General features: G+C 41.2%; 1 long non-coding RNA gene across 2 annotated transcripts in view; it reads right to left on the reverse strand.

The window, feature by feature from the left end:
• The window catches only part of LOC132368552 (uncharacterized), a 39,877-nt gene that overhangs the window by 3,491 nt on the left and 23,052 nt on the right, over positions 1-13,334 (reverse strand). The window contains exon 5 of one of the 2 annotated variants that reach the window (XR_009504123.1): positions 3,496-3,561. The exons of the other annotated variant lie outside the window; for it this stretch is intronic. This is a non-coding gene — a long non-coding RNA (uncharacterized LOC132368552). Of the gene's footprint in view, positions 1-3,495; positions 3,562-13,334 lie in introns of those variants that run through there. 2 annotated transcript variants of the gene reach the window in all.

Genomic DNA, 13,334 nt, shown 5'->3' on the forward strand with positions numbered 1-13,334 from the left:
CTGCAACGAAGAGCCCATTCACTGCAACGAAAGATCCCGCATGCCTCAATGAAGATCCTGCGTGCTGCAACTAAGACCCGACACAGCCAATAAATAAATAAATAAATAAATATTTTTTTAAAAAAACACACACATTTGGTGACTAGAACTGAAGTGTTCTGAGGATTATGACTGTGACAGTAAAAAGAGAAACAAGGAGTTTTTCCCAGACAAAGCCCTTAACATCTTCATAGACGTCTGTCCATTCTCCAAACATGAACAAGTCTCCCATCTTTAAAACCCCTCCATGTGACTCTGTGGTTTTCTCTAATTATTGTCTTCTTTCTTTCCTTTCCTTGTCCAAGATCTCAATAACTTGCTCTCTACCTACTGCCTTCCTAGTGCAATGCTACGTCAGTTTCTGTCCCTACCATGCTACCTGAAATTGCTCTTAAAGGTCTCCAATGACTTCCTTATTGCCAAATCCATGGATTGTCCCTACCCCGATTTTCATTCTTTTTCAGCATTTGACACTGTAAACATTTCATCCTTAAACTTTCTTCTCCCTTGAAAGGTCATCGGCTTTCTGGTTTTCTCTCAAATGAGTATTTCTCTATATCTTTGCAATGCTGTCCAATAAAACTATGATGAGGGAAACATTTTGTTTGTACTGTCCACTACAGTAGCCACTAATCACACGTGGCTAGTGAGCATTTGAAATGTGGCTATTGTGATCCATGAACTGAGTTTTTAATTGTATTTAATTTTAATTAATTTAAATTTAGATGGCCACATGTGGCTAGCGACTACCACACTGGACAGTGCAGGTTTAGGGTTTCTTTCCCTCCTTCCAGCTCCTAAATGATAAACATTACTCCAGACTCGGGTTTTGATTCCCTGAGCTTTTCTTTACAAGCTCATCCCCTGGAAGCTCGACCATTCCTGCAACTTCAGCCATCTCTAAATTCAATCCCAAATCTCTGTAGTTGTCTCCTGTCACCTGAGTTCCAGTTCCATAACCTCAAGCACTGTAAAGTCCTCTGGAATGTCTCACTTCCACCTCAAACTCAGAATGTTCAAAGCTAAACCTATAACCTTCTACAGAACCAGCTCCCCCTCTCCCTTGTGACATTCCTATCTCTGACAGCAAGGTTCTTGTTTTCTCAGATGCCCATACATGAAATTGCCTTTGACACATTTCTCTCTTTCTTCTCTCACTGGCAGCCAGTTACGAGGTGCTAACAAGTTTTCCTGCAGAATCTCTCTCAGCTACCCTCTGAAACCACAAAATTTATTGAACGCTATTCCATAAGATACTGCTTGGTCTCTACTGCCAAGAAGTAGATAATCCATTTAAGAGACAAAAGATAAACATACACAAATCCAGATAAAACAGAAGAGAAATAACAAAGTCTAAAGTCCACTACATACATTGCTAAAGGAGTATCTTCCAAATTCAGAAATCACTGAGGGTTAGACAGCTCCTTCTGAAAGAGATCAAAGGGTGCTTTGCCCTGTCTGGACTTCTGTAGCTCTAGATGGTACTCCAGACTTTCCTGCGTCCTTCTTTTCTGCATCTGCCACCAAATTAACCTTCCATTGCCTCAAAAATGTTAGTGATTCTCATGATCTAACGCATACAAACCCCTCACTGCCCTATGTGTGTAGTCACTCCTACCCCTGAACGTTTACTCACTCTACCACCAGGTTTGTCCTGTCCTCTCCCCCGTGCTCTTGCAAATTCTAACAAGCTTTAAAGTCTCAGTTCAAGTCTTAACCTCTTCCATAAAGCCATTGCTTCCAGCAATTAGTAATTCCCTTGCTTTTAATTTTCCAAGACACATAGAGTATGTACCCTTACTATTATGCTTAATTCATGACCACGTTGTCACCACTGTTTCAATCCTACATATTTTGTGCCCCAGCATGATGTCTCACCCTTCTTCTGTGACTTGTAAGCAGTGATTCTCAAGGAAGGAGAGGAGTATGATTTGAAAAGAAAATAACTCTTCATTTGTCCCACTGGGACTTTTTTTTAAAAAGCTATGACATTGTTATTTGAATTTCAAATATTAAAAGAAAATGTTAGATTTTTATGCTTTATCAAAAGAGACATGTTTGATATCAGTTCAGGAAACAATTCTATTTGTTGAGCAAAGAGAAGATAATCAACAAACATCTATTAAATGGTTCATTGGTTTCAATACACCACGAATTTGGATTCTGTTACGATGAAAGTCTCAGACATCTTATTTTCATGGAGAAACTGCTAGTAATATGACCTGCTGATTGTAAAGGGGCCACAAAACTAGCATTCACCAGCTGAACAAATCATCACAAACTTGTAAGGAAATCTTTAAATGTTTTTATTATATACCATTTGATATATATAAAATATGTGCAATATATATGTAAATTATAAAGCATAATAAATAATAAATTAGGTGACTCTACCACCTAATAAGATATTTCTCTTACTGATAGACTACCCAGAATACAAGTGTTCTCTCATCCCTGACAGCAAATGTCACTATTTTCTTTTTTTGGGCCGCACCACGTGTCTTGCGGGATCTTAGTTTCCCAACCTGGGACTGAACCTGGGTCCTTGGCAGTGAAAGCTCGTAGTCCTAACCACTGGACCGCCAGGGAATTCCCAAAGCACAATTATTTTCTCTAATTATATATATTCCAGTGAGTTATTTTTTTAGTCTACTACATTAAAAATACATGTAATGTTTTTACTTAGAATATTAATATTTAAATTCTATAGTCAATATTCCTTTCTTACTCATAGCATTTGAATTATTTTATTTCTAGCATGCTTATTTACTCACCTAATGAGTTTTCATTCTTTTACTCTATTTTGAACATTGTGATTTCATATTACTGTGAGATAATCTTTCTACTTCATATTTCCTCCACCTTGAATTGAATAAGCCACTTATCTGCTTCTGTTCCTAGTCTACTCCAGTCTTTTCATTCCTTCTTTGTATTGACCGTCCCTCCCTCTCGTTTTGTATAACAAGCTTACTGCATGTTCCTTCTTCTAAGTCACTGACATATAAAATGAATAAAATTGGTCCTAATATTGATCCCTAGAGCTGTGTAATCCATCCATTCCAAACTATTCCACACTTTGATATCAAAGTCAATGTTTAATCTACTTAAGTAGTTCATTCTTACACCTTACTTCTCTAACTTCCAGATTAGTTGTTTGTATAGTATTCTTTTCATGGTGCTTTATCCCAAGTAATTGGTTCATGGCTTCCCTCAGCTGATATCTGTTGTTAGACCCAGAGGTTATTTCACATAACTGAGGCAGATAAGATGTGAATTCATGCTGACTTTTTAAATTAAATCATAACTTTCTGATACTTTCCGTCATTGATTTCCTACAGAATTTACCAATGTCTTGTCCTCCATGAAATTTAAACTTAATAATTCTGAATCTTGTACTCAGGAGAAAAGGAATATTTAGGAAATGAACAATAATTTAATGAAGTTTTTATTTATTATAACTGGTACAGACATAGTCCGTAAGCATTTCAAGTCACCTTTATCTTGATTGATGAATTCAAACATCTATTAAGAATCAAGAAGAGAATATTTGAATTACAATTGTAAAAAATCTAGTATAGTCCAAAATCCATAGAATTGTGCCTGAAAATGATGTTTTACTGTATGTAAATTTTACCTTGATTTTTTTAAATGCGAAGAAAAGAAGTAAATAGAATCTTCACTTTTAAAAATCTAGTAGAATACTGGAGTGAAAGACTCTATAAGAACAGTATAGGGACCTGTGCATAAAGGGGTTCAACCAATCATGGAAACGTTTTTGAGAGGAGATGAGAGCATATGAACAAAGGCTTAGAAATGAATATTTCAAAAGTAAGTAAAATCCATGGATAAAGCAATGGAATGAAAGAAGTACAAACTTTTTAAAGTTTATTTAATGTATATTAAAAGTGAATACATTAAAAGGCCACTTGCAAACAAATATCTCTGAAAACACAAACAGCAAGATAATAAAAAGATGAGTAGTGTCTATTTCATATGTAGGAAGTCCCTCTCCCAGGCAAACCAGGATGGTTAGTCACCCTACAATGTTAACACCTTATATTACCCTGGTACACTCGTCAAAACTAAGAAACCAGCATTGGTGAGTTACTACCAACTAAACTCCAGACTTTATTTGGATTTCACCTGTTTTTCCACTTATGTTCTTCTGTTCTTGGATCTAACTCAGGATATCACATTGTGTTTAGTTGTCCTGTCTTCGTGTCCTCTGACCTGTGACAGTTTCTCAGTCTTTCCTTGCTTCTCACGACCTTGACTCTTTTGAGGAGTATTTGTATTTTGTAGAATGCCGCTCTCAATTTGGGTTTGTCTGATGTTTTTCTCATGTTTAGACTGGTGTAATGGGCTTTGGGGCCCTAATTTATTTTTAAACTCTGCAAATGTCAGTGCTTATTTTCATGGTTACATTAGTCCTTGTGGACTTTAATTTCCTCAGAACATCATTTTAATTTTAAAAGGGGATTAAATCACTTGTCTAAGAGTCAGAGTGAATTTTTAATTCTAGAGAGAGTTCTCACATTACTATTCCACAAAGAGCAAAATCAAATTGCTTCAAATTCAAAAAATTCTTATATAAAATTTGAAAATGATAGAGCTCATTGCCCAAGTTACCTTTGAAGCCATAAGGCTTCTTCCACTGGCACCATCCTCAGGGGATAAAAATATACCACCATTTGGCTAAATAAATAATGCTATGAAGGTTTATTTTTCTATTTATGAAAAGAAAATATATTCTCTGTAGAAAATTTATAAAACAGAGATGATGAAAACGAAGAAAAATTAACTGCAATTCCACTACCCTAGAAAAACCACTGGTTATAACTGTTAACTTTCTTTTGTATCCTTTTAGTCTTCTTCTCTATCCATCAGATTTTCTTTTGTAAAAATTGGATTATACTGTTATATGCTAATCTTTAAAAATTATTTATTTATGGCTGTGTTGGGTCTTCGTTTCTGTGCGAGGGCTTTCTCCAGCTGTGGCGAGCGGGGGCCACTCTTCATCGCGGTGCGCAGGCCTCTCACTGTCGTGGCCTCTCTTGTGGCGGAGCACAGGCTCCAGACGCGCAGGCTCAGTAATTGTGGCTCACGGGCCTAGTTGCTCCGCGGCATGTGGATCTTCCCAGACCAGGGCTCGAACCCGTGTCCCCTGCATTGTTAGGCGGATTCTTAACCACTGCGCCGTCAGGGAAGTCCCGTTATATGCTAATTTTAATTAACTTTTAAAATTTGACGTATTATGAATATCCTTTTATATAATTAAATACCTATGACATCAGTTTTAATACCTGCATATTTCATAGTATAGGTATATTATTTAACGTCCTTTATCTAAATAGTTACACAGATCCATGATAATTCCTTAAAGTTAAATTCCTTTTCTTTTTTGGCTGCACCATGCAGCTTGTGGGATCTTAGTTCTCTGACCAGGGATCTAACTCGTAGAAGCACGGAGTCCTAATCACTGGACTGCCAGGGAGTTCCCTAAAGTTAAATTCCTTTAATTGGACTTGCTGTATCAAAGGGTACACACAATTTTAAGGTTTCTGATATGCACTGCCAAATTGCCCTCCAATTTATACACTCACTAGCTACTTATAAAAGTAAGTACCCATTTCTTACATACTCACCGACTCAGTTTCTATTTTTATTTTTAATCTTTGCCAATTTGATAATCAAAAACATGGCTTTTTGGTTAAGTTGAAATTCTTTGATTACTAGGAAGGGTGAGCATTTTTATACAGTTCGTACCATTTATATTTCTTATACTGTGCATTATTATATTATTATACCCTTTATCGAGGTATTTGCCATTTTCTTCTTGATTTTAAAGTGCACTTTTTGGGGGGTGGGGGCCACACCATGCAGCATGCAGGATCTTAGCTCCCCGACCAGGGATCGAACCCGTGCCCCCTGCAGTGGAAGCGCAGAGTCCTAACCACTGGACCACCAGGGAAGTCCTGAAGGTGCACTTTCATATGACATTAAACTTGTCTTTTAATTTTGAAATTCAGAGGTGTGAAATGTTCTCATTTGTTTTCTGCCTTTGATAGCTGTTTTTGGTTTTGGGTTTGGTTTTGGTTTGTTTTTAATATTGAGCTCAGTCCTGAATCCTGCCTGTCCCTATTCAGAGCACATCATGCAAGTCTAGGCATCCTGTAGCACAGCAGTTTCAGCACAGGTTGACATGTTCCCTTTCCTAATGAAGCAATGCCCTGAGTCCTCACAACCCCAAGCTTTAGGAGAGGAAAAAAAGAAACAAAAAAGAAATGAAAGCAAATTCAAAAGCACACTGCCCTGGGGCTTCCCTGGTGGCGCAGTGGTTGAGAATCTGCCTGCCAATGCAGGGGACACGGGTTCGAGCCCTGGTCTGGGAAGATCCCACATGCCGCGGAGCAACAAGGCCCGTGAGCCACAACTACTGAGCCTGCGCGTCTGGAGCCTGTGCTCCGCGGCAAGAAAGGCTGCGATAGTGAGAGGCCCACACACCGCAATGAAGAGTGGCCCCCGCTTGCCGCAACTAGAGAAAGCCCTCGCACAGAAATGAAGACCCAACACAGCCAAAAATAAATAAATAAATAAATAAATAAATAAATATTAAAAAAAAAAAAGCACACTGCCCTGAACACTGCCAAATTCAGGCTGCCACCAACCTCCAAGGAAATAAATTCCAAAGATAGTAGTAACTCTCAGTTAAAATTTAAAGAAAAAAAAAAAAAGCCCACCTCTTAAGACAAATCAGCTCCCAAACCTCAAAATCATCTGTTTTAGCAGCTTTAGTGTTGTGCAGAGTAAGGCTCCCCAGCCCACTGTTTGTGAGCACCCCTGCCTTCAAGTCCTTCCCTGGGGCTCCTGGCTCCTTCTGCACAGGGAGGAGAGCCTGGGCTCCGAAGTCAGGCTCAGGGAGGCCAGGAGCTCTCTTCCTGCTTCCCCTTCCTCTTGTCTAAAGTCATGGCAATTTCAAGGCAAATGTCAGAACTGAAAATTATTAGAAAGAACCAGAAAGATTTAAAAGCCTTCTTCTCCCCCTCCCCCTTTTTTTTTTAATGAAAACATTTAAGACAGCAAAAGTTTTACATTAAATTTCAGCCAAGAAAAAAAAAATAGAAAAGAAAAACATAAGGCAAGAAGAAGGCCTGGTTCACAAGACAGTAGACATAGTTGCTTTTGTGTTGTGAATCAAGGGGTCTCAGGAAGGCCTCCTCCTCACACATTCCCCAGGATATCTCCCTACCACAAACTCACCATAAATGGTTCCTTTCTGAAGTGCCTGACCCAATACCCAGATAGAGTGGGTGTTTGTGAGTCACTGTTAGAAACGTAGAAATTCCTGGGAAGTACTGGGGTATATGAACTAGGTGTTTGTCCTCAAGTCTTCAGAGATACAGATTGCCCTCCAGAATGACGAGGTACCGTTATACCCTCAGAGTAGAGTTCTGCTTGATTTGCCCTTTCCAGTTGAGAAGGGGATCCTGATGGGGACAAGAGCCCATGTAGCTTTGACTAAAGTGGGAGTAGGAACTGGGAGAGGGTGCTGCTGGTGCCTGAAGCACATGCTTACTCTGCCCATCGGGTAATCCAGCCTTGGTCCTGAGGGAGATACCACACTGATGTTCAATGGTATTAAAAATAGGAAAGGGGGGCTTCCCTGGTGGCGCAGTGGTTGAGAGTCTGCCTGCCAATGCAGGAGACGCGGGTTCGAGCCCTGGTCTGGGAAGATCCCACATGCCACGGAGCAGCTGGGCCCGTGAGCCACAACTACTGAGCCTGCGCGTCTGGAGCCTGTGCTCCACAACAAGAGAGGCCGCGATAGTGAGAGGCCCGCGCACTGCGATGAAGAGTGGCCCCCGCTTGCCGCAACTGGGGAAGGCCCTCGCGCAGAAACGAAGATCCAACACAGCCAAAAATGAATAAATAAATAAATAAATAAATAAATAAAAAAAAAAAAAAAAATAGGAAAGGGGATGTGGTTTTCACCCCAGCCTACTCACTACTCCCAGAAGCCAGTCTAATTCTGAAGCTGCAGATCAGAACAACTCAACATTCAGCCAACAACCCCAGGTCACATCCCTGATTCTAAAAGGTTCCAGCCCAGCTCCTGCTCAAGGAAGTTGTGATAGAGAAATATTTTAACACTGTAAACTGCCTGCTTTCTAGAGTTTCCTTGTTGGTGACCTTATTTTGCCATCCAGCTGCAATATTAATTCAGCATGGAAGGGGAGTGGAGGGATGCCCCAGCTTGAGCCTAAGCTGGGCTCAGAGCCAGGATTCAGATTTGTCTAGGCATGTCTGATGCACTTGCCAGGCAGGAGTTTCTCAGCACAAGGGATGGAGGAGGCTCACAGATAATAGCATCCTAAGGCAGTGAGCGTGGAGGGACACATCACAGGTATCAGAATCATCAGGGAAACTTCTAAAAATATGTACACCCTGCACAAATGCATTCCCCATTCTGATAGTGTGTGTGTGTGTGTGTGTGTGTGTGCGTGTGTGTGTACACATGGGTGCACACTAGCAAGGAGCACTGCTTTGGAACCAAAATTGGCCCTCGGAGTTACACAGGTCAGCCTGCACCAGGAGCACTGAGGACCCCAGAGAATACAGCGTGGCTTCCGTATGTGACAGCTCCCGACACATTGCCAGCAGGACCCTGCTGTGTAGCTCTGAAAGCCAATGGCTTCCACACTTCAGGGACTGTCTGCATCTGGAATTCTTAAACTGGAGACCATGGACTCCTGGGAGTCCAAGAAGAGGCTGCAAGGGTCCATGAACTCTTGAAAACTGCATGCAACTAACTGGGTATATATGTTTATTTCTCTGGAAATAGGTTCTATAAGTTTCTCAGATGCTGAAAAGAGGACATGATTCTCAAATGGTTAAGAACTGGCAAGTGCCAAAAGAATACTGGGGCAGGCAGATTGGGTAAGGTTTAGCACGCCACTATAGTAGATTTGGACCAAAGCCAGAAAAATACTGTTTTTTTCAGTTACCGTGACTTATTTTTACCTTGAGGCATCAGTGACCTGGTGAAACATTGAAAATATGAAATCCCACCTATGCTTCAAGCCCACCTCAAATACCCGCACCTCCTACCCAGCCAAAAAGTATTGCTCCCTTGCCTAAGCCTTGTTGGTGTACCTCTCGAAACACTGAATACTTTCCCCCTTGTATTTTAGATAGGCATATGCACACATCATGTCTCTTCTACAAATTATAACCCTTGAGAGTAGGAATCATGTCTTACCCATCTTCTTTCTGTTACCGTGTCCAACATAGCATATTTACTTAGTTATTACTGGATGAGGGAATGAACAGATCACAAATCCATCCTATCTGCCAGACTTTTTTACTCTCTCTACTAAAAGCAACTAACCCTATTTTCTTGTAAATTATGCATTTTGAATGTATTCCTTGTAATTTATATTGTCGTAGTTAATTGATTTACTTCTTTACACCTTATCCAATATTCACCTGCTTTATCTGTTTACTTGGTTGTAAATTGCTTAGAGGGCAAGGATCACGTATAACTCAAACTAGGTAAACCCACGTGCCTCTTGGGAGGAACACACGGGGCTAACCAATGAGTTCAGTGCCTTGGCCAACACACCCAAGAGGAAATCTTTCATAAGAAGATGCAGACTCAGATGGAACAGAGGTTGGTAGAAAAGAAAAAAGCAACTATTAACAGGAACTAAGCAGAAGAGCAAAATCATCAGGTTGTGGAACTGAATTATAGAGAGGAGATAAACCAAAGAGAACAGCCTGAACCTGCCTGAGGAAGAAGAGTGTGAACCAGAAACAGCCCTGCCTCAGAGGAGGTGTGGTTGGACAGCAGTTCAGAGCTTTGGCCCTGGCTCCATGCAGGTTTTGCAAGAGCTGCCAGGTTTTTCCTAGCCCTGTTACCCTATTTGGATTGTTCCCTATTTGTGTCAGGCTTTTCTTGTGTTCAAAAAACCCTGACTGCCATTATTATATGCGCAATGATGTTAATGAAATTGTTTTACAAAAAGTTAAATCTGTTTTCAGAGTGGAACACAAGCCAAGCAGAGAATTTTTCAACTGCTCTGAGTACACCCATGATTATCAGAGAGAGGCATGCGCAAAGACAGGGCAGCTCTCTCCTCTTTTTCTCCTCTTGGTCTCAGTTTAATATTTACTTACTTACATATCCACCCACACGTTACCATACCCTTAGTTCTCCACAATCAAAGTCTGGAGGATTGTGTGATCTTGCTAACCATTTCAGCTTAATGACTGAATTGATACAGTATGATTATTCTGGGGAAATTTATTAACTGATGATGGGCAGAGCCATAAATGTCAGACCAACCATTCTACAGGCAAGGGTCACACCAGAGAAAGTGCAAGTAGAAGGAGGAAAGGCCAAGCCAATTAGTGGCTACATGAATAGTAGCTTAGCTAGTGATTCAGAATTATCCAGAGATCGGCCCTAGGGCACAGGGGGCATTTTGGGGTGAATGCGGTTAGATAAATTAGATATTCTCACATTGCTTATTTAGCTTATCACAAGTTTAAAGTATTCATTTGTCATTCAATAGCATATATTGAGTGCCTAGGTATGAGATCCATCATTAAACAGAACGAAAACCCCTGCCCTTGTGAAGTTTACATCCCAGCAGCAAAGAGTCCTATCTGGGCATCATCTGTCAATCCTTGCGGTAGTTTTGCATCTTCTCTAGGTCTAAACTCTTAGGGGTCATTATCTTGCTTGTCTCTGTTATTTGCATCTCTGGACCCCAAGTGAGTTTGTATTCAGCTCCCTAAGTCTTTAGAGAAGCAGGGTCTCTACATTTCTGGGTCCCAGGTGCAACTTGACCCTCTCCCATATGCACATTTAAACATGTCGTTTTCCTCACCACCTCAGCCTGACCATTGGAAATCTGTGATTACTGAGAGAGACTTCCAGGACAAAGGTTGGGGAAAATACGACAGATATCCAGTTTAACCCACATACTTGTCAGATGTGGAAACTGAGACCCAGAAAGGCAAAGTGACTTGCCAGTGTCACACATGGGGACCTCGTCTTATCCCTTGGCCCCTTCCTCCCAGTCTAGTGCTTTTCTTTCTTTTTTTTTTAAAATTTATTTATTTATTTATTTTATTTATTTTTATTTTTGGCCGTGTTGGGTCTTCGTTTTCTATGTGAGGGCTTCCTCTAGTTGCGGCGAGCGGCAGCCACTCTTCATCGCGGTGCGCGGGCCTCTCACTGTCGTGGCCTCTCTTGTGGCGGAGCACAAGCTCCAGACGCGCAGACTCAGTAGTTGTGGCTCATGGGCCTAGTTGCTCCGCGGCATGTGGGATCTTCCCAGACCAGGGCTCGAACCCGTGTCCCCTGCATTGGCAGGCAGACTCTCAACCACTGCGCCACCAGGGAAGCCCCTAGTGCTTTTCTATCATATGATAAATAACATAATTCTTGGAATCAAATGGGCCAAAAGAGCCAAAAGTGACTATAGAACAGAGGTGGAGCAGGACAGACTCAGACACAGCTCACACTTGAAGAATAATACTAGGGAGGACTGACTATTTTGTTAGACCTGAAATCCACCCTAGCTTATGTGTTTGAGTACCTTGGCATCACATCCTCTCCAGCACCCCAGACAGGATGAAAGCAAGGCCTAGGAACTGGAGTTGGGTGTCTGTCCTGAAAGCTAATGCAGCTATTGGCCAGACTGTAGTTAAGTTAGAATTTAAAAATCTGTGTTCCATAAACTAATCCATGTATGTGTTTTTACAACTGTTTTCTCAGTTTACTAGGGTGAGCCAATTTTGAAAGGGTCCAATGTTGTCACAGCTGGGCTGGACTCCACTAAGAGGAAAGAGAATATTTCTAGATCTCATTCAATATTGGGATGAGGAAAAACAGTTGCTTGAGCCAACAAACCTGACAAATATGGGACAGAGGGAGCTGAAGCCATAGGAAGCTTGAGCTTGCCTACCCGCTGAGATTTTCTTTTAAAGAACCCTCACAAAATTTAAAACTTTAATAAGAAACCATATGATTCAAGGCACATATACATAATTCATTAGTTTGTTTTTTTTTTTTTAATTCATTAGTTTTTAACAGTCCTTACCAGACTAATCAGTTATCAGTTAAAGAAGAGCATGGGGTTGGGATCAGAAGACTTACATTCCTCATGTGCCAGCTTTATGACTTGGGACAAGATCCTTAACTTTCCTGAGACTTGACCTCTCCAGCCATAAAGTAGAGAGAGTAAAACCTGCCTCAACTTCCTCTCTATGTTGCAAAAATTAAATGAGCAAGCATATGAATGCTTTTTATAAACTGTAAAGAACTGTAAGATTTTAATTATCATTGTCAATTAACGTTCAACTTGAAAATTTTCCTAATTAAACTCAATCTTAAATTTAGCAACAATATGAACTTGCAACTCTGTTTGGGGGTGGGGGCAGGGGCGACGGTTGCATGTTACCAACATAAATTTTTTTTTTTTTTTTTTTTTTAATTTTTGGCTGCGTTGGGTCTTCGTTGCTGCACGCGGGCTTTTTCTAGTTGTGGTGAGCGGGGGCTACTCTTGGTTGCAGTGTGCGGGCTTCTTATTGCGGTGGCTTCTCTTGTTGCGGAGCACGGGCTCTAGGCGTGTGGGCTTCAGTAGTTGTGGCACATGGGCTCAGTAGTTGTGGCTTGGGGGCTCTAGAGCGCAGGCTCAGTAGTTGTGGCGCACGGGCTTAGTTGCTCTGCAGCATGTGGGATCTTCCTGGACCAGGGCTCGAACCCGTGTCCCCTGCATTGGCAGGCAGATTCTTAACCACTGCGCCACCAGGGAAGCCCTCAAAATTTTAAAATTCAAAGAAACAAAACAAATTCCTACAGGTATAATCATACGAATAAAAATAACTTTTCTTTCTTTTTTAAATGAAAAATACAATTTCTTTCCCTTGTCAAGGAAAAGTTTTTTAAAAAAAGAGCCAGTGGGGTGAATTTTCTAATATACACTTCATGGAGCAGATAAGATATTATTTACTCAATTGCTGAGTGCTGGAGCAGAGTGAGAATCAGTATTAGCTGCCCATCCTTCAAAAGGGCTCACACGGGACTTCCCTGGTGGCGCAGCAGATAAGACTCTGTGTTCCCAACACAGCGGGCCCAGGTTCGATCCCTGGTCGGGGAACTAGATCCCACATTCATGCCGCAACTAAGAGTTTGCATGCTGCAACTAAGGAGCCCGCCTGCCGCAACTAAGGGGCCCATGTGCTTGCAACTAAGGAGCCAGCGAGCCACAACTAAGGAGCCCTGG

The sequence above is a fragment of the Balaenoptera ricei genome, chromosome 7 (assembly GCF_028023285.1).
Source record: "Balaenoptera ricei isolate mBalRic1 chromosome 7, mBalRic1.hap2, whole genome shotgun sequence".
Classification (NCBI taxonomy): Eukaryota; Metazoa; Chordata; class Mammalia; order Artiodactyla; family Balaenopteridae; genus Balaenoptera; species Balaenoptera ricei.